This window comes from Oncorhynchus tshawytscha, linkage group LG05 (genome assembly GCF_018296145.1).
Source record: "Oncorhynchus tshawytscha isolate Ot180627B linkage group LG05, Otsh_v2.0, whole genome shotgun sequence".
NCBI classification, from domain to species: domain Eukaryota; kingdom Metazoa; phylum Chordata; class Actinopteri; order Salmoniformes; family Salmonidae; genus Oncorhynchus; species Oncorhynchus tshawytscha.
This window is the reverse complement of record NC_056433.1, coordinates 82,459,335-82,487,113: the sequence shown is the minus strand read 5'-3', so window position 1 is coordinate 82,487,113 and position 27,779 is coordinate 82,459,335. Positions and strand designations below refer to the sequence as shown.

Below are 27,779 nucleotides of genomic sequence, written 5' to 3'. Positions count from 1 at the left end.
CCTTAGCCCCAGTCCAGTCGCCCTGAGTTACCCCTAGCCTTAGCCCTAGCCCTGTCGCCCTGAGTTACCCCTAGCCTTAGCCCTAGCCCTGTCGCCCTGAGTTACCCCTAGCCTTAGCCCCAGCTCTGTCGCCTGAGTTACCCCTAGCCTTAGCCCAAGCCCTGTCGCCCTGAGTTACCCCTAGCCTTAGCCCAAGCCCTGTCGCCCTGAGTTACCCCCAGCCTTTACCCCCAGCCTTTACCTCCAGCCCTGTCGCCCTGTCGCCCTGACTTACCCCCAGCCGTTACCCCCAGCCCTGTCGCCCTGAGTTACCCCCAGCCTTTACACCCAGCCCTGTCGCCCTGAGTTACCCCCAGCCCTGTCATCCTGAGTTACCCCCATTCCTGTCGCCCTGAGTTACCCCCAACCCTGTCACCCTGAGTTACCCCCAGCCTTTACCCCCAGCCATGTCGCCCTGAGTTACCACCAGCCCTATAGCCCTGAGTTACCCCCAGCCTTTACCCCCAGCCCTGTCGCCCTGAGTTACCCCCAGCCCTGTCATCCTGAGTTACTCCCAGCCCTGTCGCCCTGAGTTACCCCCAGCCTTTACCCCCAGCCCTGTCGCCCTGAGTTACCCCGAGCCCTGTCGCCCTGAGTTACCCCCAGCCCTGTCACCCTGAGTTACCCCCAGCCCTGTCGCCCTGAGTTACCCCCAGCCCTGTCGCCCTGAGTTACCCCCAGCCTTTACCCCCAGCCATGTCGCCCTGAGTTACCCCCAGCCCTATAGCCCTGCGTTACCCCCAGCCTTTACCCCCAGCCCTGTCGCCCTGAGTTACCCCCAGCCTTATCGCCCTGAGTTACCCCCAGCCTTTACCCCCAGCTCTGTTGCCCTGAGTTATCCCCAGCCCTGTCACCCTAAGTTACCCCCAGCCCTATCGCCCTGAGTTACCCCCAGCCTTTACCCCCAGCCCTGTCGCCCTGAGTTACCCCCAGCCCTGTCATCCTGAGTTACCCCCAATCCTGTCGCCCTGAGTTACCCCCAGCCCTGTCGCCCTGAGTTACCCTTTACCCCAGCCCTGTCGCCCTGAGTTACCCCTTAGCCCCAGCCCTGTCGCCCTGAGTTACCCCCAGCCCTGTCGCCCTGAGTTACCCCCAGCCTTTACCCCCAGCCCTGTCGCCCTGAGTTACCCTCAGCCCTGTCGCCCTGAGTTACCCCCAGCCTTTACCCCCAGCCATGTCGCCCTGAGTTACCCCCAGCCCTATAGCCCTGCGTTACCCCAGCCTTTACCCCCAGCCCTGTCGCCCTGAGTTACCCCCAGCCTTTACCCCCAGCCCTGTCACCCTGAGTTACCCCCAGCCCTATCGCCCTGAGTTACCCCCAGCCTTTACCCCCAGCCCTGTCGCCCTGAGTTACCCCCAGCCCTATAGCCCTGCGTTACCCCAGCCTTTACCCCCAGCCCTGTCGCCCTGAGTTACCCCCAGCCTTATCGCCCTGAGTTACCCCCAGCCTTTACACCCAGCTCTGTTGCCCTGAGTTATCCCCAGCCCTGTCACCCTAAGTTACCCCCAGCCCTATCGCCCTGAGTTACCCCCAGCCTTTACCCCCAGCCCTGTCGCCCTGAGTTACCCCCAGCCCTGTCATCCTGAGTTACCCCCAATCCTGTCGCCCTGAGTTACCCCCAGCCCTGTCGCCCTGAGTTACCCTTTACCCCAGCCCTGTCGCCCTCAGTTACCCCTTAGCCCCAGCCCTGTCGCCCTGAGTTACCCCCAGCCCTGTCGCCCTGAGTTACCCCCAGCCTTTACCCCCAGCCCTGTCGCCCTGAGTTACCCTCAGCCCTGTCGCCCTGAGTTACCCCCAGCCTTTACCCCCAGCCATGTCGCCCTGAGTTACCCCCAGCCCTATAGCCCTGCGTTACCCCCCCAGCCTTTACCCCCAGCCCTGTCGCCCTGAGTTACCCCCAGCCTTTACCCCCAGCCCTGTCACCCTGAGTTACCCCCAGCCCTATCGCCCTGAGTTACCCCCAGCCTTTACCCCCAGCCCTGTCGCCCTGAGTTACCCCCAGCCTTATCGCCCTGAGTTACCCCCAGCCTTTACCCCCAGCTCTGTTGCCCTGAGTTATCCCCAGCCCTGTCACCCTAAGTTACCCCCAGCCCTATCACCCTGAGTTACCCCCAGCCTTTACCCCCAGCCCTGTCGCCCTGAGTTACCCCCGGCCCTGTCATCCTGAGTTACCCCCAATCCTGTCGCCCTGAGTTACCCCCAGCCCTGTCGCCCTGAGTTACCCTTTACCCCAGCCCTGTCGCCCTGAGTTACCCCTTAGCCCCAGCCCTGTCGCCCTGAGTTACCCCCAGCCCTGTCATCCTGAGTTACCCCCAGCCCTGTCGCCCTGAGTTACCCCCAGCCCTGTCGCCCTGAGTTATCCCCAGCCCTGTCGCCCTGAGTTATCCCCAGCCCTGTCGCCCTGAGTTACCCCCAGCCCTGTTGCCCTGAGTTACCCCCAGCCCTGTTGCCCTGAGTTACCCCCAGCCCTGTCGCCCTGAGTTACACCCAGCCCTGTCATCCTGAGTTACCCCCAGTCCTGTCGCCCTGAGTTACCCCCAGCCCTGTCGCCCTGAGTTACCTCCAGCCTTTACCCCCAGCCCTGTCGCCCTGAGTTACCCCCAGCCCTATCGCCCTGAGTTACCCCCAGCCTTTACCCCCAGCCCTGTCACCCTGAGTTACCCCCAGCCTTATCGCCCTGAGTTACCCCCAGCCTTTACCCCCAGCTCTGTCGCCCTGAGTTATCCCCAGCCCTGTCGCCCTGAGTTACCCCCAGCCCTATCGCCCTGAGTTACCCCCAGCCTTTACCCCCAGCCCTGTCGCCCTGAGTTACCCCCAGCCCTGTCATCCTGAGTTACCCCCAATCCTGTCGCCCTGAGTTACCCCCAGCCCTGTCGCCCTGAGTTACCCTTTACCCCCAGCCCTGTCACCCTGAGTTACCCCTTAGCCCCAGCCCTGTCGCCCTGAGTTACCCCTAGCCCCAGCCCAGTCGCCCTGAGTTACCCCTAGCCTTAGCCCCAGCCTAGTCGCCCTGAGTTACCCCTAGCCTTAGCCCCAGCTCTGTCGCCCTGAGTTACCCCTAGCCTTAGCCCCAGCTCTGTCGCCCTGAGTTACCCCTAGCCTTACCCCCAGCCCTATCGCCCTGAGTTACCCCTAGCCCCAGCCCAGTCGCCCTGAGTTACCCCTAGCCTTAGCCCCAGCCCTGTCGCCCTTAGTTACCCCTAGCCTTAGCCCCAGCCCTGTCGCCCTGAGTTACCCCTAGCCTTAGCCCCAGCCCTGTCGCCCTGAGTTACCCCTAGCCTTAGCCCCAGCCCAGTCGCCCTGAGTTACCCCTAGCCTTAGCCCCAGCCCTGTCTCCCTGAGTTACCCCTAGCCTTAGCCCTAGCCCTGTCGCCCTGAGTTACCCCTAGCCTTAGCCCTAGCCCTGTCGCCCTGAGTTACCCCTAGCCTTAGCCCCAGCTCTGTCGCCCTGAGTTACCCCTAGCCTTAGCCCAAGCCCTGTCGCCCTGAGTTACCCCTAGCCTTAGCCCAAGCCCTGTCGCCCTGAGTTACCCCCAGCCTTTACCCCCAGCCTTTACCTCCAGCCCTGTCGCCCTGAGTTACCCCCAGCCGTTACCCCCAGCCCTGTCGCCCTGAGTTACCCCCAGCCTTTACCCCCAGCCCTGTCGCCCTGAGTTACCCCCAGCCCTGTCGCCCTGAGTTACCACCAGCCCTGTCACCCTGAGTTACCCCCAGCCTTTACCCCCAGCCCTGTCATCCTAAGTTACCCCCAGTCCTGTCGCCCTGAGTTACCCCCAGCCCTGTCGCCCTGAGTTACCCCAGCCTTTACCCCCAGTCCTGTCGCCCTGAGTTACCCCCAGCCCTGTCGCGCTGAGTTACCCCAGCCTTTACCCCCAGCCCTGTCATCCTGAGTTACCCCCAGTCCTGTCGCCCTGAGTTACCCCCAACCCTGTCACCCTGAGTTACCCCCAGCCTTTACCCCCAGCCATGTCGCCCTGAGTTACCCCCATCCCTATAGCCCTGAGTTACCCCCAGCCTTTACCCCCAGCCCTGTCGCCCTGAGTTACCCCCAGCCCTGTCATCCTGAGTTACCCCCAGCCCTGTCGCCCTGAGTTACCCCCAGCCTTTACCCCCAGCCCTGTCGCCCTGAGTTACCCCGAGCCCTGTCGCCCTGAGTTACCCCCAGCCCTGTCACCCTGAGTTACCCCCAGCCCTGTCGCCCTGAGTTACCCCCAGCCCTGTCGCCCTGAGTTACCCCCAGCCTTTACCCCCAGCCCTGTCGCCCTGAGTTACCCTCAGCCCTGTCGCCCTGAGTTACCCCCAGCCTTTACCCCCAGCCATGTCGCCCTGAGTTACCCCCAGCCCTATAGCCCTGCGTTACCCCCAGCCTTTACCCCCAGCCCTGTCGCCCTGAGTTACCCCCAGCCCTATCGCCCTGAGTTACCCCCAGCCTTTACCCCAAGCCCTGTCGCCCTGAGTTACCCCCAGCCCTGTCATCCTGAGTTACCCCCAATCCTGTCACCCTGAGTTACCCCCAGCCCTGTCGCCCTGAGTTACCCTTTACCCCAGCCCTGTCACCCTGAGTTACCCCTTAGCCGCAGCCCTGTCGCCCTGAGTTACCCCCAGCCCTGTCATCCTGAGTTACCCCCAGCCCTGTCGCCCTGAGTTACCCCCAGCTGTCGCCCTGAGTTATCCCCAGCCCTGTCGCCCTGAGTTACCCCCAGCCCTGTCGCCCTGAGTTACCCCCAGCCCTGTCGCCCTGAGTTACCCCCAGCCCTGTCGCCCTGAGTTACCCCCAGCCCTGTCGCCCTGAGTTACCCCCAGCCCTGTCGCCCTGAGTTACCCCCAGCCCTGTCGCCCTGAGTTACCCCCAGCCCTGTCATCCTGAGTTACCCCCAGTCCTGTCGCCCTGAGTTACCCCCAGCCCTGTCACCCTGAGTTACCTCCAGCCTTTACCCCCAGCCCTGTCACCCTGAGTTACCCCCAGCCCTGTCATCCTGAGTTACCCCTAGTCCTTCACCCTGAGTTACCCCCAACCCTGTCGCCCTGAGTTACCCCCAGCCTTTACCCCCAGCCATGTCGCCCTGAGTTACCCCCAGCCCTATAGCCCTGAGTTACCCCCAGCCTTTACCCCCAGCCCTGTCGCCCTGAGTTACCCCCAGCCCTGTCATCCTGAGTTACCCCCAGCCCTGTCGCCCTGAGTTACCCCCAGCCCTGTCGCCCTGAGTTACCCGAGCCCTGTCGCCCTGAGTTACCCCCAGCCCTGTCGCCCTGAGTTACCCCCAGCCCTGTCGCCCTGAGTTACCCCCAGCCTTTACCCCCAGCCCTGTCACCCTGAGTTACCCTCAGCCCTGTCGCCCTGAGTTACCCCCAGCCTTTACCCCCAGCCATGTCTCCCTGAGTTACCCCCAGCCCTATAGCCCTGCGTTGCCCCCAGCCTTTACCCCCAGCCCTGTCGCCCTGAGTTACCCCAGCCTTTACCCCCAGCCCTGTCACCCTGAGTTACCCCCAGCCCTATCACCCTGAGTTACCCCCAGCCTTTACCCCCAGCCCTGTCGCCCTGAGTTACCCCCAGCCCTGTCATCCTGAGTTACCCCCAGTCCTGTCGCCCTGAGTTACCCCCAGCCCTGTCGCCCTGAGTTACCTCCAGCCTTTACCCCCAGCCCTGTCACCCTGAGTTACCCCCAGCCCTGTCATCCTGAGTTACCCCTAGTCCTTCACCCTGAGTTACCCCCAACCCTGTCGCCCTGAGTTACCCCCAGCCTTTACCCCCAGCCATGTCGCCCTGAGTTACCCCCAGCCCTGTCACCCTGAGTTACCCCCAGCCCTGTCATCCTGAGTTACCCCCAATCCTGTCGCCCTGAGTTACCCCCAGCCCTGTCGCCCTGAGTTACCCTTTACCCCAGCCCTGTCGCCCTGAGTTACCCCTTAGCCCCAGCCCTGTCGCCCTGAGTTACCCCCAGCCCTGTCATCCTGAGTTACTCCCAGCCCTGTCGCCCTGAGTTACCCCAGCCCTGTCGCCCTGAGTTATTCCCAGCCCTGTCGCCCTGAGTTATCCCCAGCCCTGTCGCCCTGAGTTACCCCCAGCCCTGTCGCCCTGAGTTATCCCCAGCCCTGTCGCCCTGAGTTACCCCCAGCCTTTACCCCCAGCCCTGTCGCCCTGAGTTACCCCCAGCCTTTACCCCAGCTCTGTTGCCCTGAGTTATCCCCAGCCCTGTCACCCTAAGTTACCCCCAGCCCTATCACCCTGAGTTACCCCCAGCCTTTACCCCCAGCCCTGTCGCCCTGAGTTACCCCCAGCCCTGTCATCCTGAGTTACCCCCAATCCTGTCGCCCTGAGTTACCCCCAGCCCTGTCGCCCTGAGTTACCCTTTACCCCAGCCCTGTCGCCCTGAGTTACCCCTTAGCCCCAGCCCTGTCGCCCTGAGTTACCCCCAGCCCTGTCATCCTGAGTTACCCCCAGCCCTGTCGCCCTGAGTTACCCCCAGCCCTGTCGCCCTGAGTTATCCCCAGCCCTGTCGCCCTGAGTTACCCCCAGCCCTGTCGCCCTGAGTTACCCCTGTCGCCCTGAGTTACCCCCAGCCCTGTCGCCCTGAGTTACCCCCAGCCCTGTCATCCTGAGTTACCCCCAGTCCTGTCGCCCTGAGTTACCCCCAGCCATGTCGCCCTGAGTTACCTCCAGCCTTTACCCCCAGCCCTGTCTCCCTGAGTTACCCCTAGCCTTAGCCCTAGCCCTGTCGCCCTGAGTTACCCCTAGCCTTAGCCCTAGCCCTGTCGCCCTGAGTTACCCCTAGCCTTAGCCCCAGCTCTGTCGCCCTGAGTTACCCCTAGCCTTAGCCCAAGCCCTGTCGCCCTGAGTTACCCCTAGCCTTAGCCCAAGCCCTGTCGCCCTGAGTTACCCCCAGCCTTTACCCCCAGCCTTTACCTCCAGCCCTGTCGCCCTGAGTTACCCCCAGCCGTTACCCCCAGCCCTGTCGCCCTGAGTTACCCCCAGCCTTTACCCCCAGCCCTGTCGCCCTGAGTTACCCCCAGCCCTGTCGCCCTGAGTTACCACCAGCCCTGTCACCCTGAGTTACCCCCAGCCTTTACCCCCAGCCCTGTCATCCTAAGTTACCCCCAGTCCTGTCGCCCTGAGTTACCCCCAGCCCTGTCGCCCTGAGTTACCCCAGCCTTTACCCCCAGTCCTGTCGCCCTGAGTTACCCCCAGCCCTGTCGCGCTGAGTTACCCCAGCCTTTACCCCCAGCCCTGTCATCCTGAGTTACCCCCAGTCCTGTCGCCCTGAGTTACCCCCAACCCTGTCACCCTGAGTTACCCCCAGCCTTTACCCCCAGCCATGTCGCCCTGAGTTACCCCCATCCCTATAGCCCTGAGTTACCCCCAGCCTTTACCCCCAGCCCTGTCGCCCTGAGTTACCCCCAGCCCTGTCATCCTGAGTTACCCCCAGCCCTGTCGCCCTGAGTTACCCCCAGCCTTTACCCCCAGCCCTGTCGCCCTGAGTTACCCCGAGCCCTGTCGCCCTGAGTTACCCCCAGCCCTGTCACCCTGAGTTACCCCCAGCCCTGTCGCCCTGAGTTACCCCCAGCCCTGTCGCCCTGAGTTACCCCCAGCCTTTACCCCCAGCCCTGTCGCCCTGAGTTACCCTCAGCCCTGTCGCCCTGAGTTACCCCCAGCCTTTACCCCCAGCCATGTCGCCCTGAGTTACCCCCAGCCCTATAGCCCTGCGTTACCCCCAGCCTTTACCCCCAGCCCTGTCGCCCTGAGTTACCCCCAGCCCTATCGCCCTGAGTTACCCCCAGCCTTTACCCCAAGCCCTGTCGCCCTGAGTTACCCCCAGCCCTGTCATCCTGAGTTACCCCCAATCCTGTCACCCTGAGTTACCCCCAGCCCTGTCGCCCTGAGTTACCCTTTACCCCAGCCCTGTCACCCTGAGTTACCCCTTAGCCGCAGCCCTGTCGCCCTGAGTTACCCCCAGCCCTGTCATCCTGAGTTACCCCCAGCCCTGTCGCCCTGAGTTACCCCCAGCCCTGTCGCCCTGAGTTATCCCCAGCCCTGTCGCCCTGAGTTACCCCCAGCCCTGTCGCCCTGAGTTACCCCCAGCCCTGTCGCCCTGAGTTACCCCCAGCCCTGTCGCCCTGAGTTACCCCCAGCCCTGTCGCCCTGAGTTACCCCCAGCCCTGTCGCCCTGAGTTACCCCCAGCCCTGTCGCCCTGAGTTACCCCCAGCCCTGTCATCCTGAGTTACCCCCAGTCCTGTCGCCCTGAGTTACCCCCAGCCCTGTCACCCTGAGTTACCTCCAGCCTTTACCCCCAGCCCTGTCACCCTGAGTTACCCCCAGCCCTGTCATCCTGAGTTACCCCTAGTCCTTCACCCTGAGTTACCCCCAACCCTGTCGCCCTGAGTTACCCCCAGCCTTTACCCCCAGCCATGTCGCCCTGAGTTACCCCCAGCCCTATAGCCCTGAGTTACCCCCAGCCTTTACCCCCAGCCCTGTCGCCCTGAGTTACCCCCAGCCCTGTCATCCTGAGTTACCCCCAGCCCTGTCGCCCTGAGTTACCCCCAGCCCTGTCGCCCTGAGTTACCCGAGCCCTGTCGCCCTGAGTTACCCCCAGCCCTGTCGCCCTGAGTTACCCCCAGCCCTGTCGCCCTGAGTTACCCCCAGCCTTTACCCCCAGCCCTGTCACCCTGAGTTACCCTCAGCCCTGTCGCCCTGAGTTACCCCCAGCCTTTACCCCCAGCCATGTCTCCCTGAGTTACCCCAGCCCTATAGCCCTGCGTTGCCCCCAGCCTTTACCCCCAGCCCTGTCGCCCTGAGTTACCCCCAGCCTTTACCCCCAGCCCTGTCACCCTGAGTTACCCCCAGCCCTATCACCCTGAGTTACCCCCAGCCTTTACCCCCAGCCCTGTCGCCCTGAGTTACCCCCAGCCCTGTCATCCTGAGTTACCCCCAGTCCTGTCGCCCTGAGTTACCCCCAGCCCTGTCGCCCTGAGTTACCTCCAGCCTTTACCCCCAGCCCTGTCACCCTGAGTTACCCCCAGCCCTGTCGCCCTGAGTTACCCCCAGCCCTGTCGCCCTGAGTTACCCCCAGCCCTGTCGCCCTGAGTTACCCCCAGCCTTTACCCCCAGCCATGTCGCCCTGAGTTACCCCCAGCCCTGTCACCCTGAGTTACCCCCAGCCCTGTCATCCTGAGTTACCCCCAATCCTGTCGCCCTGAGTTACCCCCAGCCCTGTCGCCCTGAGTTACCCTTTACCCCAGCCCTGTCGCCCTGAGTTACCCCTTAGCCCCAGCCCTGTCGCCCTGAGTTACCCCCAGCCCTGTCATCCTGAGTTACTCCCAGCCCTGTCGCCCTGAGTTACCCCAGCCCTGTCGCCCTGAGTTATTCCCAGCCCTGTCGCCCTGAGTTATCCCCAGCCCTGTCGCCCTGAGTTACCCCCAGCCCTGTCGCCCTGAGTTATCCCCAGCCCTGTCGCCCTGAGTTACCCCCAGCCTTTACCCCCAGCCATGTCACCCTGAGTTACCCCAGCCCTATAGCCCTGCGTTACCCCCAGCCTTTACCCCCAGCCCTGTCGCCCTGAGTTACCCCCAGCCTTTACCCCAGCTCTGTTGCCCTGAGTTATCCCCAGCCCTGTCACCCTAAGTTACCCCCAGCCCTATCACCCTGAGTTACCCCCAGCCTTTACCCCCAGCCCTGTCGCCCTGAGTTACCCCCAGCCCTGTCATCCTGAGTTACCCCCAATCCTGTCGCCCTGAGTTACCCCCAGCCCTGTCGCCCTGAGTTACCCTTTACCCCAGCCCTGTCGCCCTGAGTTACCCCTTAGCCCCAGCCCTGTCGCCCTGAGTTACCCCCAGCCCTGTCATCCTGAGTTACCCCCAGCCCTGTCGCCCTGAGTTACCCCCAGCCCTGTCGCCCTGAGTTATCCCCAGCCCTGTCGCCCTGAGTTACCCCCAGCCCTGTCGCCCTGAGTTACCCCTGTCGCCCTGAGTTACCCCCAGCCCTGTCGCCCTGAGTTACCCCCAGCCCTGTCATCCTGAGTTACCCCCAGTCCTGTCGCCCTGAGTTACCCCCAGCCATGTCGCCCTGAGTTACCTCCAGCCTTTACCCCCAGCCCTGTCACCCTGAGTTACCCCCAGCCCTGTCATCCTGAGTTACCCCTAGTCCTTCACCCTGAGTTACCCCCAGCCCTGTCGCCCTGAGTTACCCCCAGCCTTTACCCCCAGCCCTGTTGCCCTGAGTTACCCCCAGCCCTATCGCCCTGAGTTACCCCCAGCCTTTACCCCCAGCCCTGTCGTCCTGAGTTACCCCCAGCCCTGTCGCCCTGAGTTACCCCCAGCCCTGTCGCCCTGAGTTACCCCCAGCCCTGTCGCCCTGAGTTACCCCCAGCCCTGTCATCCTGAGTTACCCCCAGTCCTGTCGCCCTGAGTTACCCCCAGCCCTGTCGCCCTGAGTTACCTCCAGCCTTTACCCCCAGCCCTGTCACCCTGAGTTACCCCCAGCCCTGTCATCCTGAGTTAACCCTAGTCCTTCACCCTGAGTTACCCCCAACCCTGTCGCCCTGAGTTACCCCAGCCTTTACCCCCAGCCCTGTCGCCCTGAGTTACCCCCAGCCCTGTCGCCCTGAGTTACCCCCAGCCCTGTCGCCCTGAGTTACCCCCAGCCATGTCGCCCTGAGTTACCTCCAGCCTTTACCCCCAGCCCTGTCACCCTGAGTTACCCCCAGCCCTGTCATCCTGAGTTACCCCTAGTCCTTCACCCTGAGTTACCCCCAGCCCTGTCGCCCTGAGTTACCCCCAGCCTTTACCCCCAGCCCTGTTGCCCTGAGTTACCCCCAGCCCTATCGCCCTGAGTTACCCCCAGCCTTTACCCCCAGCCCTGTCGTCCTGAGTTACCCCCAGCCCTGTCGCCCTGAGTTACCCCCAGCCCTGTCGCCCTGAGTTACCCCCAGCCCTGTCGCCCTGAGTTACCCCCAGCCCTGTCATCCTGAGTTACCCCCAGTCCTGTCGCCCTGAGTTACCCCCAGCCCTGTCGCCCTGAGTTACCTCCAGCCTTTACCCCCAGCCCTGTCACCCTGAGTTACCCCCAGCCCTGTCATCCTGAGTTAACCCTAGTCCTTCACCCTGAGTTACCCCCAACCCTGTCGCCCTGAGTTACCCCCAGCCTTTACCCCCAGCCCTGTCGCCCTGAGTTACCCCCAGCCCTGTCATCCTGAGTTACCCCCAGCCCTGTCGCCCTGAGTTACCCCCAGCCTTTACCCCCAGCCCTGTCGCCCTGAGTTACCCCCAGCCCTGTCGCCCTGAGTTACCCCCAGCCTTTACCCCCAGCCCTGTCACCCTGAGTTACCCTCAGCCCTGTCGCCCTGAGTTACCCCCAGCCTTTACCCCCAGCCATGTCTCCCTGAGTTACCCCCAGCCCTATAGCCCTGCGTTGCCCCCAGCCTTTACCCCCAGCCCTGTCGCCCTGAGTTACCCCCAGCCTTTACCCCCAGCCCTGTCACCCTGAGTTACCCCCAGCCCTATCACCCTGAGTTACCCCCAGCCTTTACCCCCAGCCCTGTCGCCCTGAGTTACCCCCAGCCCTGTCATCCTGAGTTACCCCCAGTCCTGTCGCCCTGAGTTACCCCCAGCCCTGTCGCCCTGAGTTACCTCCAGCCTTTACCCCCAGCCCTGTCACCCTGAGTTACCCCCAGCCCTGTCGCCCTGAGTTACCCCCAGCCCTGTCGCCCTGAGTTACCCCCAGCCCTGTCGCCCTGAGTTACCCCCAGCCTTTACCCCCAGCCATGTCGCCCTGAGTTACCCCCAGCCCTGTCACCCTGAGTTACCCCCAGCCCTGTCATCCTGAGTTACCCCCAATCCTGTCGCCCTGAGTTACCCCCAGCCCTGTCGCCCTGAGTTACCCTTTACCCCAGCCCTGTCGCCCTGAGTTACCCCTTAGCCCCAGCCCTGTCGCCCTGAGTTACCCCCAGCCCTGTCATCCTGAGTTACTCCCAGCCCTGTCGCCCTGAGTTACCCCAGCCCTGTCGCCCTGAGTTATTCCCAGCCCTGTCGCCCTGAGTTATCCCCAGCCCTGTCGCCCTGAGTTACCCCCAGCCCTGTCGCCCTGAGTTATCCCCAGCCCTGTCGCCCTGAGTTACCCCCAGCCTTTACCCCCAGCCATGTCACCCTGAGTTACCCCCAGCCCTATAGCCCTGCGTTACCCCCAGCCTTTACCCCCAGCCCTGTCGCCCTGAGTTACCCCCAGCCTTTACCCCAGCTCTGTTGCCCTGAGTTATCCCCAGCCCTGTCACCCTAAGTTACCCCCAGCCCTATCACCCTGAGTTACCCCCAGCCTTTACCCCCAGCCCTGTCGCCCTGAGTTACCCCCAGCCCTGTCATCCTGAGTTACCCCCAATCCTGTCGCCCTGAGTTACCCCCAGCCCTGTCGCCCTGAGTTACCCTTTACCCCAGCCCTGTCGCCCTGAGTTACCCCTTAGCCCCAGCCCTGTCGCCCTGAGTTACCCCCAGCCCTGTCATCCTGAGTTACCCCCAGCCCTGTCGCCCTGAGTTACCCCCAGCCCTGTCGCCCTGAGTTATCCCCAGCCCTGTCGCCCTGAGTTACCCCCAGCCCTGTCGCCCTGAGTTACCCCTGTCGCCCTGAGTTACCCCCAGCCCTGTCGCCCTGAGTTACCCCCAGCCCTGTCATCCTGAGTTACCCCCAGTCCTGTCGCCCTGAGTTACCCCCAGCCATGTCGCCCTGAGTTACCTCCAGCCTTTACCCCCAGCCCTGTCACCCTGAGTTACCCCCAGCCCTGTCATCCTGAGTTACCCCTAGTCCTTCACCCTGAGTTACCCCCAGCCCTGTCGCCCTGAGTTACCCCCAGCCTTTACCCCCAGCCCTGTTGCCCTGAGTTACCCCCAGCCCTATCGCCCTGAGTTACCCCCAGCCTTTACCCCCAGCCCTGTCGTCCTGAGTTACCCCCAGCCCTGTCGCCCTGAGTTACCCCCAGCCCTGTCGCCCTGAGTTACCCCCAGCCCTGTCGCCCTGAGTTACCCCCAGCCCTGTCATCCTGAGTTACCCCCAGTCCTGTCGCCCTGAGTTACCCCCAGTCCTGTCGCCCTGAGTTACCCCCAGCCCTGTCGCCCTGAGTTACCTCCAGCCTTTACCCCCAGCCCTGTCACCCTGAGTTACCCCCAGCCCTGTCATCCTGAGTTAACCCTAGTCCTTCACCCTGAGTTACCCCCAACCCTGTCGCCCTGAGTTACCCCCAGCCTTTACCCCCAGCCCTGTCGCCCTGAGTTACCCCCAGCCCTGTCATCCTGAGTTACCCCCAGCCCTGTCGCCCTGAGTTACCCCCAGCCTTTACCCCCAGCCCTGTCGCCCTGAGTTACCCCGAGCCCTGTAGCCCTGAGTTACCCCCAGCCCTGTCGCCCTGAGTTACCCCCAGCCCTGTCATCCTGAGTTACCCCCAGCCCTGTCATCCTGAGTTACCCCCAGCCCTGTCGCCCTGAGTTACCCCCAGCCCTGTCGCCCTGAGTTATCCCCAGCCCTGTCGCCCTGAGTTATCCCCAGCCCTGTCGCCCTGAGTTACCCCCAGCCCTGTTGCCCTGAGTTACCCCCAGCCCTGTTGCCCTGAGTTACCCCCAGCCCTGTCGCCCTGAGTTACCCCCAGCCCTGTCGCCCTGAGTTATCCCCAGCCCTGTCGCCCTGAGTTATCCCCAGCCCTGTCGCCCTGAGTTACCCCCAGCCCTGTTGCCCTGAGTTACCCCCAGCCCTGTTGCCCTGAGTTACCCCCAGCCCTGTCGCCCTGAGTTACCCCCAGCCCTGTCATCCTGAGTTACCCCCAGTCCTGTCGCCCTGAGTTACCCCCAGCCCTGTCGCCCTGAGTTACCTCCAGCCTTTACCCCCAGCCCTGTCGCCCTGAGTTACCCCCAGCCCTATCGCCCTGAGTTACCCCCAGCCTTTACCCCCAGCCCTGTCACCCTGAGTTACCCCCAGCCTTATCGCCCTGAGTTACCCCCAGCCTTTACCCCTAGCTCTGTCGCCCTGAGTTATCCCCAGCCCTGTCGCCCTGAGTTACCCCCAGCCCTATCGCCCTGAGTTACCCCCAGCCTTTACCCCCAGCCCTGTCGCCCTGAGTTACCCCCAGCCCTGTCATCCTGAGTTACCCCCAATCCTGTCGCCCTGAGTTACCCCCAGCCCTGTCGCCCTGAGTTACCCTTTACCCCCAGCCCTGTCACCCTGAGTTACCCCTTAGCCCCAGCCCTGTCGCCCTGAGTTACCCCTAGCCTTACCCCCAGCCCTATCGCCCTGAGTTACCCCTAGCCCCAGCCCAGTCGCCCTGAGTTACCCCTAGCCTTAGCCCCAGCCTAGTCGCCCTGAGTTACCCCTAGCCTTAGCCCCAGCTCTGTCGCCCTGAGTTACCCCTAGCCTTAGCCCCAGCTCTGTCGCCCTGAGTTACCCCTAGCCTTACCCCCAGCCCTATCGCCCTGAGTTACCCCTAGCCCCAGCCCAGTCGCCCTGAGTTACCCCTAGCCTTAGCCCCAGCCCTGTCGCCCTTAGTTACCCCTAGCCTTAGCCCCAGCCCTGTCGCCCTGAGTTACCCCTAGCCTTAGCCCCAGCCCTGTCGCCCTGAGTTACCCCTAGCCTTAGCCCCAGCCCAGTCGCCCTGAGTTACCCTAGCCTTAGCCCCAGCCCTGTCTCCCTGAGTTACCCCTAGCCTTAGCCCTAGCCCTGTCGCCCTGAGTTACCCCTAGCCTTAGCCCTAGCCCTGTCGCCCTGAGTTACCCCTAGCCTTAGCCCCAGCTCTGTCGCCCTGAGTTACCCCTAGCCTTAGCCCAAGCCCTGTCGCCCTGAGTTACCCCTAGCCTTAGCCCAAGCCCTGTCGCCCTGAGTTACCCCCAGCCTTTACCCCCAGCCTTTACCTCCAGCCCTGTCGCCCTGAGTTACCCCCAGCCGTTACCCCCAGCCCTGTCGCCCTGAGTTACCCCCAGCCTTTACCCCCAGCCCTGTCGCCCTGAGTTACCCCCAGCCCTGTCGCCCTGAGTTACCACCAGCCCTGTCACCCTGAGTTACCCCCAGCCTTTACCCCCAGCCCTGTCATCCTAAGTTACCCCCAGCCCTATCACCCTGAGTTACCCCCAGCCTTTACCCCCAGCCCTGTCGCCCTGAGTTACCCCCAGCCCTGTCATCCTGAGTTACCCCCAGTCCTGTCGCCCTGAGTTACCCCCAGCCCTGTCGCCCTGAGTTACCTCCAGCCTTTACCCCCAGCCCTGTCACCCTGAGTTACCCCCAGCCCTGTCATCCTGAGTTACCCCTAGTCCTTCACCCTGAGTTACCCCCAACCCTGTCGCCCTGAGTTACCCCCAGCCTTTACCCCCAGCCATGTCGCCCTGAGTTACCCCCAGCCCTGTCACCCTGAGTTACCCCCAGCCCTGTCATCCTGAGTTACCCCCAATCCTGTCGCCCTGAGTTACCCCCAGCCCTGTCGCCCTGAGTTACCCTTTACCCCAGCCCTGTCGCCCTGAGTTACCCCTTAGCCCCAGCCCTGTCGCCCTGAGTTACCCCCAGCCCTGTCATCCTGAGTTACTCCCAGCCCTGTCGCCCTGAGTTACCCCAGCCCTGTCATCCTGAGTTACCCCCAATCCTGTCGCCCTGAGTTACCCCCAGCCCTGTCGCCCTGAGTTACCCTTTACCCCAGCCCTGTCGCCCTGAGTTACCCCTTAGCCCCAGCCCTGTCGCCCTGAGTTACCCCCAGCCCTGTCATCCTGAGTTACTCCCAGCCCTGTCGCCCTGAGTTACCCCAGCCCTGTCGCCCTGAGTTATCCCCAGCCCTGTCGCCCTGAGTTATCCCCAGCCCTGTCGCCCTGAGTTACCCCCAGCCCTGTCGCCCTGAGTTACCCCCAGCCCTGTCGCCCTGAGTTATCCCCAGCCCTGTCGCCCTGAGTTACCCCCAGCCTTTACCCCCAGCCATGTCACCCTGAGTTACCCCCAGCCCTATAGCCCTGCGTTACCCCCAGCCTTTACCCCCAGCCCTGTCGCCCTGAGTTACCCCCAGCCTTTACCCCAGCTCTGTTGCCCTGAGTTATCCCCAGCCCTGTCACCCTAAGTTACCCCAGCCCTATCACCCTGAGTTACCCCCAGCCTTTACCCCCAGCCCTGTCGCCCTGAGTTACCCCCAGCCCTGTCATCCTGAGTTACCCCCAATCCTGTCGCCCTGAGTTACCCCCAGCCCTGTCGCCCTGAGTTACCCTTTACCCCAGCCCTGTCGCCCTGAGTTACCCCTTAGCCCCAGCCCTGTCGCCCTGAGTTACCCCCAGCCCTGTCATCCTGAGTTACCCCCAGCCCTGTCGCCCTGAGTTACCCCCAGCCCTGTCGCCCTGAGTTATCCCCAGCCCTGTCGCCCTGAGTTACCCCCAGCCCTGTCGCCCTGAGTTACCCCTGTCGCCCTGAGTTACCCCCAGCCCTGTCGCCCTGAGTTACCCCCAGCCCTGTCATCCTGAGTTACCCCCAGTCCTGTCGCCCTGAGTTACCCCCAGCCATGTCGCCCTGAGTTACCTCCAGCCTTTACCCCCAGCCCTGTCACCCTGAGTTACCCCCAGCCCTGTCATCCTGAGTTACCCCTAGTCCTTCACCCTGAGTTACCCCCAGCCCTGTCGCCCTGAGTTACCCCCAGCCTTTACCCCCAGCCCTGTTGCCCTGAGTTACCCCCAGCCCTATCGCCCTGAGTTACCCCCAGCCTTTACCCCCAGCCCTGTCGTCCTGAGTTACCCCCAGCCCTGTCGCCCTGAGTTACCCCCAGCCCTGTCGCCCTGAGTTACCCCCAGCCCTGTCATCCTGAGTTACCCCCAGTCCTGTCGCCCTGAGGTACCCCCAGCCCTGTCGCCCTGAGTTACCTCCAGCCTTTACCCCCAGCCCTGTCACCCTGAGTTACCCCCAGCCCTGTCATCCTGAGTTAACCCTAGTCCTTCACCCTGAGTTACCCCCAACCCTGTCGCCCTGAGTTACCCCCAGCCTTTACCCCCAGCCATGTCGCCCTGAGTTACCCCCAGCCCTATAGCCCTGAGTTACCCCCAGCCTTTACCCCCAGCCCTGTCGCCCTGAGTTACCCCCAGCCCTGTCATCCTGAGTTACCCCCAGCCCTGTCGCCCTGAGTTACCCCCAGCCTTTACCCCCAGCCCTGTCGCCCTGAGTTACCCCCAGCCCTGTCGCCCTGAGTTACCCCCAGCCCTGTCGCCCTGAGTTACTCCCAGCCCTGTCGCCCTGAGTTACCCCCAGCCTTTACCCCCAGCCCTGTCGCCCTGAGTTACCCTCAGCCCTGTCGCCCTGAGTTACCCCCAGCCTTTACCCCCAGCCATGTCGCCCTGAGTTACCCCCAGCCCTATAGCCCTGCGTTACCCCAGCCTTTACCCCCAGCCCTGTCGCCCTGAGTTACCCCCAGCCTTTACCCCCAGCCCTGTCACCCTGAGTTACCCCCAGCCCTATCGCCCTGAGTTACCCCCAGCCCTGTCGCCCTGAGTTACCCCCAGCCTTATCGCCCTGAGTTACCCCCAGCCTTTACCCCCAGCCCTGTCGCCCTGAGTTACCCCCAGCCTTTACCCCCAGCCCTGTCGCCCTGAGTTACCCCCAGCCCTGTCATCCTGAGTTACCCCCAATCCTGTCGCCCTGAGTTACCCCCAGCCCTGTCACCCTGAGTTACCCTTTACCCCAGCCCTGTTGCCCTGAGTTACCCCTTAGCCCCAGCCCTGTCGCCCTGAGTTACCCCCAGCCCTGTCATCCTGAGTTACCCCCAGCCCTGTCGCCCTGAGTTACCCTGAGTTATCCCCAGCCCTGTCGCCCTGAGTTACCCCCAGCCCTGTCGCCCTGAGTTACCCCCAGCCTTTACCCCCAGCCCTGTCGCCCTGAGTTACCACCAGCCCTGTCGCCCTGAGTTACCCCCAGCCCTGTCATCCTGAGTTACCCCCAGTCCTGTCGCCCTGAGTTACCTCCAGCCTTTACCCCCAGCCCTGTCACCCTGAGTTACCCCCAGCCCTGTCATCCTGAGTTACCCCTAGTCCTTCACCCTGAGTTACCCCCAGCCCTGTCGCCCTGAGTTACCCCCAGCCTTTACCCCCAGCCCTGTCGCCCTGAGTTACCCTCAGCCCTGTCGCCCTGAGTTACCCCCAGCCTTTACCCCCAGCCCTGTCGCCCTGAGTTACCCCCAGCCCTATCGCCCTGAGTTACCCCCAGCCTTTACCCCTAGCCCTGTCACCCTGAGTTACCCCCAGCCTTATCGCCCTGAGTTACCCCCAGCCTTTACCCCCAGCTCTGTCGCCCTGAGTTATCCCCAGCCCTGTCGCCCTGAGTTACCCCCAGCCCTATCGCCCTGAGTTACCCCCAGCCTTTACCCCCAGCCCTGTCGCCCTGAGTTTCCCCCAGCCCTGTCATCCTGAGTTACCCCCAATCCTGTCGCCCTGAGTTACCCCCAGCCTTTACCCCCAGCCCTGTCACCCTGAGTTACCCTTTACCCCAGCCCTGTCACCCTGAGTTACCCCTTAGCCCCAGCCCTGTCGCCCTGAGTTACCCCTAGCCTTACCCCCAGCCCTATCGCCCTGAGTTACCCCTAGCCCCAGCCCAGTCGCCTGAGTTACCCCTAGCCTTAGCCCCAGCCTAGTTGCCCTGAGTTACCCTAGCCTTAGCCCCAGCTCTGTCGCCCTGAGTTACCCCTAGCCTTAGCCCCAGTCCAGTCGCCCTGAGTTACCCATAGCCTTAGCCCCAGCTCTGTCGCCCTGAGTTACCCCTAGCCTTAGCCCTAGCCCTGTCGCCCTGAGTTACCCCTAGCCTTAGCCCTAGCCTTGTCGCCCTGAGTTACCCCTAGCCTTAGCCCTAGCCCTGTCGCCCTGAGTTACCCCTAGCCTTAGCCCCAGCCCTGTCTCCCTGAGTTACCCCTAGCCTTAGCCCTAGCCCTGTCGCCCTGAGTTACCCCTAGCCTTAGCCCTAGCCCTGTCGCCCTGAGTTACCCCTAGCCTTAGCCCCAGCTCTGTCGCCCTGAGTTACCCCTAGCCTTAGCCCAAGCCCTGTCGCCCTGAGTTACCACCAGCCCTGTCGCCCTGAGTTACCCCCAGCCCTGTCATCCTGAGTTACCCCCAGTCCTGTCGCCCTGAGTTACCCCCAGCCCTGTCGCCCTGAGTTACCTCCAGCCTTTACCCCCAGCCCTGTCACCCTGAGTTACCCCCAGCCCTGTCATCCTGAGTTACCCCTAGTCCTTCACCCTGAGTTACCCCCAGCCCTGTCGCCCTGAGTTACCCCCAGCCTTTACCCCCAGCCCTGTCGCCCTGAGTTACCCTCAGCCCTGTCGCCCTGAGTTACCCCGGCCTTTACCCCCAGCCCTGTCGCCCTGAATTACCCCCAGCCCTATCGCCCTGAGTTACCCCCAGCCTTTACCCCCAGCCCTGTCACCCTAAGTTACCCCCAGCCTTATCGCCCTGAGTTACCCCCAGCCTTTACCCCCAGCTCTGTCGCCCTGAGTTATCCCCAGCCCTGTCGCCCTGAGTTACCCCCAGCCCTATCGCCCTGAGTTACCCCCAGCCTTTACCCCCAGCCCTGTCGCCCTGAGTTTCCCCCAGCCCTGTCATCCTGAGTTACCCCCAATCCTGTCGCCCTGAGTTACCCCCAGCCCTGTCGCCCTGAGTTACCCTTTACCCCAGCCCTGTCACCCTGAGTTACCCCTTAACCCCAGCCCTGTCGCCCTGAGTTACCCCTAGCCTTACCCCCAGCCCTATCGCCCTGAGTTACCCCTAGCCCCAGCCCAGTCGCCCTGAGTTACCCCTAGCCTTAGCCCCAGCTCTGTCGCCCTGAGTTACCCCTAGCCTTAGCCCCAGTCCAGTCGCCCTGAGTTACCCTAGCCTTAGCCCCAGCTCTGTCGCCCTGAGTTACCCCTAGCCTTAGCCCTAGCCCTGTCGCCCTGAGTTACCCCTAGACTTAGCCCTAGCCTTGTCGCCCTGAGTTACCCCTAGCCTTAGCCCTAGCCCTGTCGCCCTGAGTTACCCCTAGCCTTAGCCCCAGCCCTGTCTCCCTGAGTTACCCTTAGCCCTAGCCCTGTCGCCCTGAGTTACCCCTAGCCTTAGCCCTAGCCCTGTCGCCCTGAGTTACCCCTAGCCTTAGCCCAAGCCCTGTCACCCTGAGTTACCCCTAGCCTTAGCCCCAGCCCTGTCACCCTGAGTTACCCCTAGCCTTAGCCCAAGCCCTGTCGCCCTGAGTTACCCCCTAGCCTTAGCCCCAGCCTATGTTGAGGATGCACTGATGGCCAAATGCAATACTATCTTTGCATACATTTTGTGTATATCGTACACCCTCAGTTTCAATGAGCTGGAAGACTCTGCCCAGGGCCCAGCCGTGGGCCAGCCACCACAACGGAGGAAAAGCCTGGAAGACAAGAGGCAAAACAGGAAGAAAGAAAGGTCTTACATGTAGCCTGAATGAATCATTCTATTAGGACCACTGGCCTGACTGGCTCCAACAGACCTTCAGCATTAATCATTATATTAGGACCACTGGCCTGACTGGCTCTAACAGACCTTCAGCATTAATCATTCTATTAGGACCACTGGCCTGACTGGCTCTAACAGACCTTCAGCATTAATCATTATATTAGGACCACTGGCCTGACTGGCTCCAACAGACCTTCAGCATTAACCATTCTATTAGGACCACTGGCCTGACTGGCTCCAACAGACCTTCAGCATTAACCATTCTATTAGGACCACTGGCCTGACTGGCTCCAACAGACCTTCAGCATTAACCATTCTATTAGGACCACTGGCCTGACTGGCTCCAACAGACCTTCAGCATTAATCATTATATTAGGACCACTGGCCTGACTGGCTCTAACAGACCTTCAGCATTAATCATTATATTAGGACCACTGGCCTGACTGGCTCTAACAGACCTTCAGCATTAATCATTCTATTAGGACCACTGGCCTGACTGGCTCCAACAGACCTTCAGCATTAATCATTGTATTAGGACCACTGGCCTGACTGGCTCTAACAGACCTTCAGCATTAATCATTGTATTAGGACCACTGGCCTGACTGGCTCTAACAGACCTTCAGCATTAATCATTATATTAGGACCACTGGCCTGACTGGCTCCAACAGACCTTCAGCATTAATCATTCTATTAGGACCACTGGCCTGACTGGCTCCAACAGACCTTCAGCATTAATCATTCTATTAGGACCACTGGCCTGACTGGCTCCAACAGACCTTCAGCATTAATCATTGTATTAGGACCACTGGCCTGACTGGCTCCAACAGACCTTCAGCATTAATCATTATATTAGGACCACTGGCCTGACTGGCTCCAACAGACCTTCAGCATTAATCATTATATTAGGACCACTGGCCTGACTGGCTCCAACAGACCTTCAGCATTAATCATTATATTAGGACCACTGGCCTGACTGGCTCCAACAGACCTTCAGCATTAATCATTATATTAGGACCACTGGCCTGACTGGCTCTAACAGACCTTCAGCATTAATCATTATATTAGGACCACTGGCCTGACTGGCTCCAACAGACCTTCAGCATTAATCATTGTATTAGGACCACTGGCCTGACTGGCTCCAACAGACCTTCAGCATTAATCATTCTATTAGGACCACTGGCCTGACTGGCTCTAACAGAACTTCAGCATGAATCATTCTATTAGGACCACTGGCCTGACTGGCTCTAACAGACCTTCAGCATTAACCATTCTATTAGGACCACTGGCCTGACTGGCTCCAACAGACCTTCAGCATTAATCATTCTATTAGGAACACTGGCCTGACTGGCTCTAACAGACCTTTAGCCACAACACTGAGACTTCCACTGAACAGAGAGTTGAGTAGAGTAGGTCCTTATGAGTCTCTATGGAGAACCCTTTTCAGGGAATTGTTATGATGCTGCTCTGGGTCTCAGGAAATCAAATGAATTACAGTGGGAGAAGGAGAGTCAAATAAATAGTCTAGACCTGTAACTACTGCATGGCAATGCATCCCTAACAATAACGTGACCGATTGTAACCCGTCTGAGAAGCCAGAGAAAGAGGTGAAACCACAGCTTTTACATCATGTCTGTTTTTAGTCAACATTAAACTGAGGGCCAGGAGTTGCTATGTGACCTGACATGGAAAAACTCTCAGCCCTTGTTAAAGCCTGTAGAATAATTAGGACCCAGAGATGGTACAGTAAATTGAATAATTAGGACCAAGAGATGTACAGTAAATTGAATAATTAGGACCCAGAGATGGTACAGTAAATTGAATAATTAGGACCCAGAGATGGTACAGTAAATTGAATAATTAGGACTCAGAGATGGTACAGTAAATTTAATAATTAGGACCCAGAGATGGTACAGTAAATTGAATAATTAGGACCCAGAGATGGTACAGTAAATTGAATAATTAGGACTCAGAGATGGTACAGTAAATTGAATAATTAGGACTCAGAGATGGTACAGTAAATTGAATAATTAGGACCCAGAGATGGTACAGTAAATTGCATAATTAGGACCCAGAGATGGTACAGTAAATTGCATAATTAGGACCCAGAGATGGTACAGTAAATTGCATAATTAGGACCCAGAGATGGTACAGTAAATTGCATAATTAGGACCCAGAGATGGTACAATAAATTGCATAATTAGGACCCAGAGATGGTACAGTAAATTGCATAATTAGGACCCAGAGATGGTACAGTAAATTGCATAATTAGGACCCAGAGATGGTACAGTAAATTGAATAATTAGGACCCAGAGATGGTACAGTAAATTTAATAATTAGGACCCAGAGATGGTACAGTAAATTGCATAATTAGGACCCAGAGATGGTACAGTAAATTGCATAATTAGGACCCAGAGATGGTACAGTAAATTGCATAATTAGGACCCAGAGATGATACAGTAAATTGCATAATTAGGACCCAGAGATGGTACAGTAAATTGCATAATTAGGACCCAGAGATGGTACAGTAAATTGCATAATTAGGACCCAGAGATGGTACAGTAAATTGCATAATTAGGACCCAGAGATGATACAGTAAATTGCATAATTAGGACCCAGAGATGATACAGTAAATTGCATAATTAGGACCCAGAGATGGTACAGTAAATTGCATAATTAGGACCCAGAGATGGTACAGTAAATTGCATAATTAGGACCCAGAGATGGTACAGTAAATTGCATAATTAGGACCCAGAGATGGTACAGTAAATTGCATAATTAGGTCGCATCACATATTCATGAGGAAATCCTGAACCTAACCATAATTCACCCATCAGTCCAGTGTGGTAGGACAAGTCCTGTGGGGCGGTATGCCATGTGTGTGGAGTCCAGCTGAACCTCACATAGCTTTTAGTAGTTCAGACGCGTGAGTTTACGGTCACTATTTACAACCTTCAGAAATCACACTGACGTTCATAGCTGTGGGCCATCAGCCTGGCTGTTTTGAAGTCACACTTTACGGGTGAACATGAATAGAATCCAATTACTAACAAATGTGTGAGTGTGTGTTAGAGAGAGAGAAAAAGAGAGGGAGAGAGAAAAGAGAAAAGAGAGAGAAAGAGAAGAGAGAGAGAGAATAACCTTTAGCTATTGTTATCTGTAATGGTTTTCTATGCTGATATTTACTCTGGCTGTCCTCTAACTTTCCCTCCCTCCATGTCTCTCTCTCTGATGTGTCAGCAGTCAGAGTGTATAGTTTGACAGGGCCAAAGAGAGCCAGGCGATATTTAGAGTGAAATGTCTAAAGTGAGTTCCTCAGGGAGAGAGGGAGAGAGAGGGGAGAGGGAGAGAGAGAGGAGAGAGAGAGAGAGAGAGAGAGAGAGAGAGAGAGAGAGAGAGAGAGAGAGAGAGAGAGAGAGAGAGAGAGAGAGAGAGAGAGAGAGAGAGAGAGAGAGACCAGAGAGAGGGAGAGACCAGAGAGCGGGAGAGACCAGAGAGAAGGAGAGACCAGAGAGCAGAAAAGACCAGAGAGAGGGAAAGACCAGAGAGAGGGGGAGACCCGAGAGAAGGAGAGACCAGAGAGAGCAGAAAGCCAGAATATCTCTGGTATCTACAGGCTGTTTATTATCTAAGTGTAATGGCTCAGACACACCAATAGCGTTTGGAGCCTGTGAGTACTTAGCACCTCCGAAGGTAATTATCGCACCGATTTTACTTGTAGAATCTTGTGCAAAATGTTGGCAGTCAAACATCTAAAGCTGGTAGTCCCTAAAACTCAGAGCGCTGAATGATTGGCACACAAATGCTAGATCCGCATTGGGTGGTATGTGTGCTATGCCCGAACTGCATGCGGTATTCTCCATAAGGAAACAGTTATTGTATATTATCTAAGTATAAGTAAATGTACGCAGGTGTACACACTGCGGTTGACCCGTGCTTATAGTACACGTCAGAACTTACTTACGATGTTCCGATCACACTTGAGATTGAGTTTTGTGGTTTGGATTTGACTTTTGAGAGTGTATAGTTTAAGCATTTTTGAAAGATTTGGTTAGGCTGCGGGCTGGCTACGATACCCTAGCAGCTTTGGTTAGGCTGCGGGCTGGCTACGATACCCTAGCAGCTTTGGTTAGGCTGCGGGCTGGCTACGATACCCTAGCAGCTTTGGTTAGGCTGCGGGCTGGCTACGATACCCTAGCAGCTTTGGTTAGGCAGCGGGCTGGCTACGATACCCTAGCAGCTTTGGTTAAGCTGCGGGCTGGCTATGATACCCTAGCAGATTTGGTTAGGCTGCGGGCTGGCTACGATACCCTAGCAGATTTGGTTAGGCTGCGGGCTGGCTACAATACCCTAGCAGATTTTCTACCATATAGCTTGGGATGGAAGTGTTCCCTTCATCCATTCTAAATCTAAAAATGCCAAAGAACCAACTGAAAAGGACACCCACTATGACAGCTCTGTGACCTTTGACCCCCTCAGTTCTAACGCTCATCGCTGACCCATAACAGTGTGATTAGCAGGGTGGAAATAACTACATTCCCCCACTGGTGCTAATTGATACTGTGATGCTAATTGATACTGTGATGCTAATTGATACTGTGATGCTAATTGATACTGTGATGCTAATTGATACTGTAGTGCTAATTGATACTGTAATGTTAATTGATACTGTAATGTTAATTGATACTGTAATGTTAATTGATACTGTAATGTTAAGTGTTACTGTAATGTTAAGTGTTACTATAATGTTAAGTGTTACTGTAATGTTAATTGATACTGTAATGTTAATTGATACTGTAATGTTAATTGATAATGTAATGATAATGTCACAGATTGGGGAAATATTGCCAGTCACTGTTGACACTGTTTTGTTCATAAGTCCAGACTTTAATTCACTACTTTTGTTAGACAACAGTAGACAACAAGCACTGCAGGACATCACATGCAAGGGGCCAATATTGCTCAGTGGAGGCTGCTGAGGGGAGGACAGCTCATAATAATGTCTGGAATGGAGTCAATGGAATGGTACCAAGCATATGGTTTCCATGTGGCTGATACCATTCCTTTGACTCCATTCCAGCCGTTACTATGTGCCGTTCTCCCCCAGCAGCCTCCACTGCTCGAGTGTCTTTGTATTTTGGCACTGCTCAATTCACTAAGGGGGACAGATCCCTCAGTTTTGATCACGGAGCTGCCCAGTCACATCTGTGTTGTTGTAACCATGTACACCATGTAAAATAAGACATAAATGAAGCACATTACACCAGTACAGAACAGCTTTCTATTGGGACGAGAACCAGATCAGACCTGCCCTCTCCATTTTTTAAAATCTCTTTTTTTTTTAAATCTCTTCTCTCGCTCTCTTTTGGTTCCTGCTGTCTCTTCCCTTCTCTCTGATCCTGCTCTCTCTTCCCCCCTCTCTCTCTCTCTCTCTCTCTCTCTCTCTTCCCCTCTCTTTCTCTCTCTCTCTCTCTTGGTTCTTGCTCTCTCTTCCCTCTCTTTCTCTCTCTCTCTCTCTCTCTCTCTCTCTCTCTCTCTCTTCCCCTCTCTCTCTCTCTCTCTCTCTCTTCCCTCTCTCTCTCTCTCTCTCTCTCTCTCTCTCTTCCCCTCTCTTTCTCTCTCTCTCGGTTCTTGCTCTCTCTTCCCTCTCTTTCTCTCTCTCTCTCTCTTCCCCTCTCTTTCTCTCTCTCTCTCTCTTCCCCTCTCTCTCTCTCTCTCTTCCCCTCTCTCTCTCTCTCTCTTCCCTTCTCACTGTTCTTGCTCTCTCTTCCCCTTTCTCCCTTTCTTCCTCTCTCTCTGTTCTTGCTCTCTCTTCCCCTCTCTCTCTCTCTCTCTCTCTCTCTCTTCCCCTCTCTCTCTCTCTCTTCCCCTCTTCCCCTCTCTTTCTCTCTCTCTCTCTCTTGGTTCTTGCTCTCTCTTCCCCTCTCTTTCTCTCTCTCTCTCTCTCTCTCTCTCTCTCTCTCTTCTCTCTCTCTCTCTCTCTCTTCCCCTCTCTTTCTCTCTCTCTCTCTCTTCCCCTCTCTCTCTTTCTCTCTCTCTCTTCCCCTCTCTCTCTTTCTCTCTCTCTCTTGGTTATTGCTCTCTCTTTTCTTCTCCCTACTCTTGCTCTCTCTTCCCCTTTCTCCCTTTCTCCCTCTCTCTCTCTCTCTCTCTCTCTCTCTCTCTCTGTTCTTGCTCTCTTTTCCCTTCTCTCTCCTCCCCCTTTCTGAGAATCAGATGCCTTTCAGTATGGCAGACCTGGCTGTGGAGAGTTCAGCCAAGTAAGAGCTGTCTGTCCTGGAGAAGAGAAGAGAAGGGGGAAGAAGGGGAATGGATGGTGGCAGATGCCTGAGCGATCCGTCAGATGATACACAACAGATGGCTCAATATTCTGCCGTCTGTTTTAAAGAACCACACCGACAGACTACGACGAGGGCAGGCCACGGGGGGGGGCAAGGCAGCTCGATGGATAGGACTCGCACACACGCACACACACGCACACACACACACACAGAACACTCTTTGTACGATGAGAAAAACCTAGGATTCCTTATGTCCTTGTTCTGAGTCTCTTTATGGATATTACACATGCCTCTTTATTTCCTCTGCTTCTGTGCAGGTAAATTCATTAAATGCTCAGGAACTTTGGCGACTACTAAGTATTTGAAACCTCCCGTTTCGGGCTGGATTTGCCAATGAGTACGGTCACACAATAATGCCATTATTATGGATAGTTTAATTAAAAACGTTTACATGTTTTTGCAAGAAGAACGATTCCCCTTTAATAACCTTGTTTCCATGGACACAGCTGAAATCAGGCTACCTGATGGCACTCTGATGAATGCAGAACATCAATAAGAATAACAGAATACTACCACATGTTATTATTGGGAAGCGTATTCTGATTCTGAGTTAGGACATAAAGTTTGTATGTGAAAACTACTTCTAAGACATAGTTCAGTAGGTCAGTAGTTCAGTAGTCAGTAGTTCAGTAGCTCAGTAAGTTAGTAGGTTAGTAGTTCAGTAGTTCAGTAGCTCAATAGTTCAGTAACTCAGTTGTTCAGTAACTCAGTAGTTCAGTAACTCAGTAGTTCAGTAACTCAGTAGTTCAGTAACTCAGTAGTTCAGTAACTCAGTAGTTCAGTAGCTCAGTAGTTCAGTAACTCAGTAGTTCAGTAGTTCAGTAGCTCAGTAGTTCAGTAACTCAGTAGTTCAGTAGTTCAGTAACTCAGTAGTTCAGTAACTCAGTAGTTCAGTAGCTCAGTAGTTCAGCAGTTCAGTAACTCAGTAGTTCAGTAACTCAGTTGTTCAGTAACTCAGTAGTTCAGTAGCTCAGTTGCTTAG

General features: G+C 58.1%; 1 protein-coding gene across 2 annotated transcripts in view; it reads left to right on the top strand.

Moving 5' to 3' along the window:
- The window catches only part of anos1b (anosmin 1b), a 206,998-nt gene that overhangs the window by 132,107 nt on the left and 47,112 nt on the right, over positions 1-27,779 (top strand). The gene's annotated exons all lie outside the window — the stretch shown is intronic.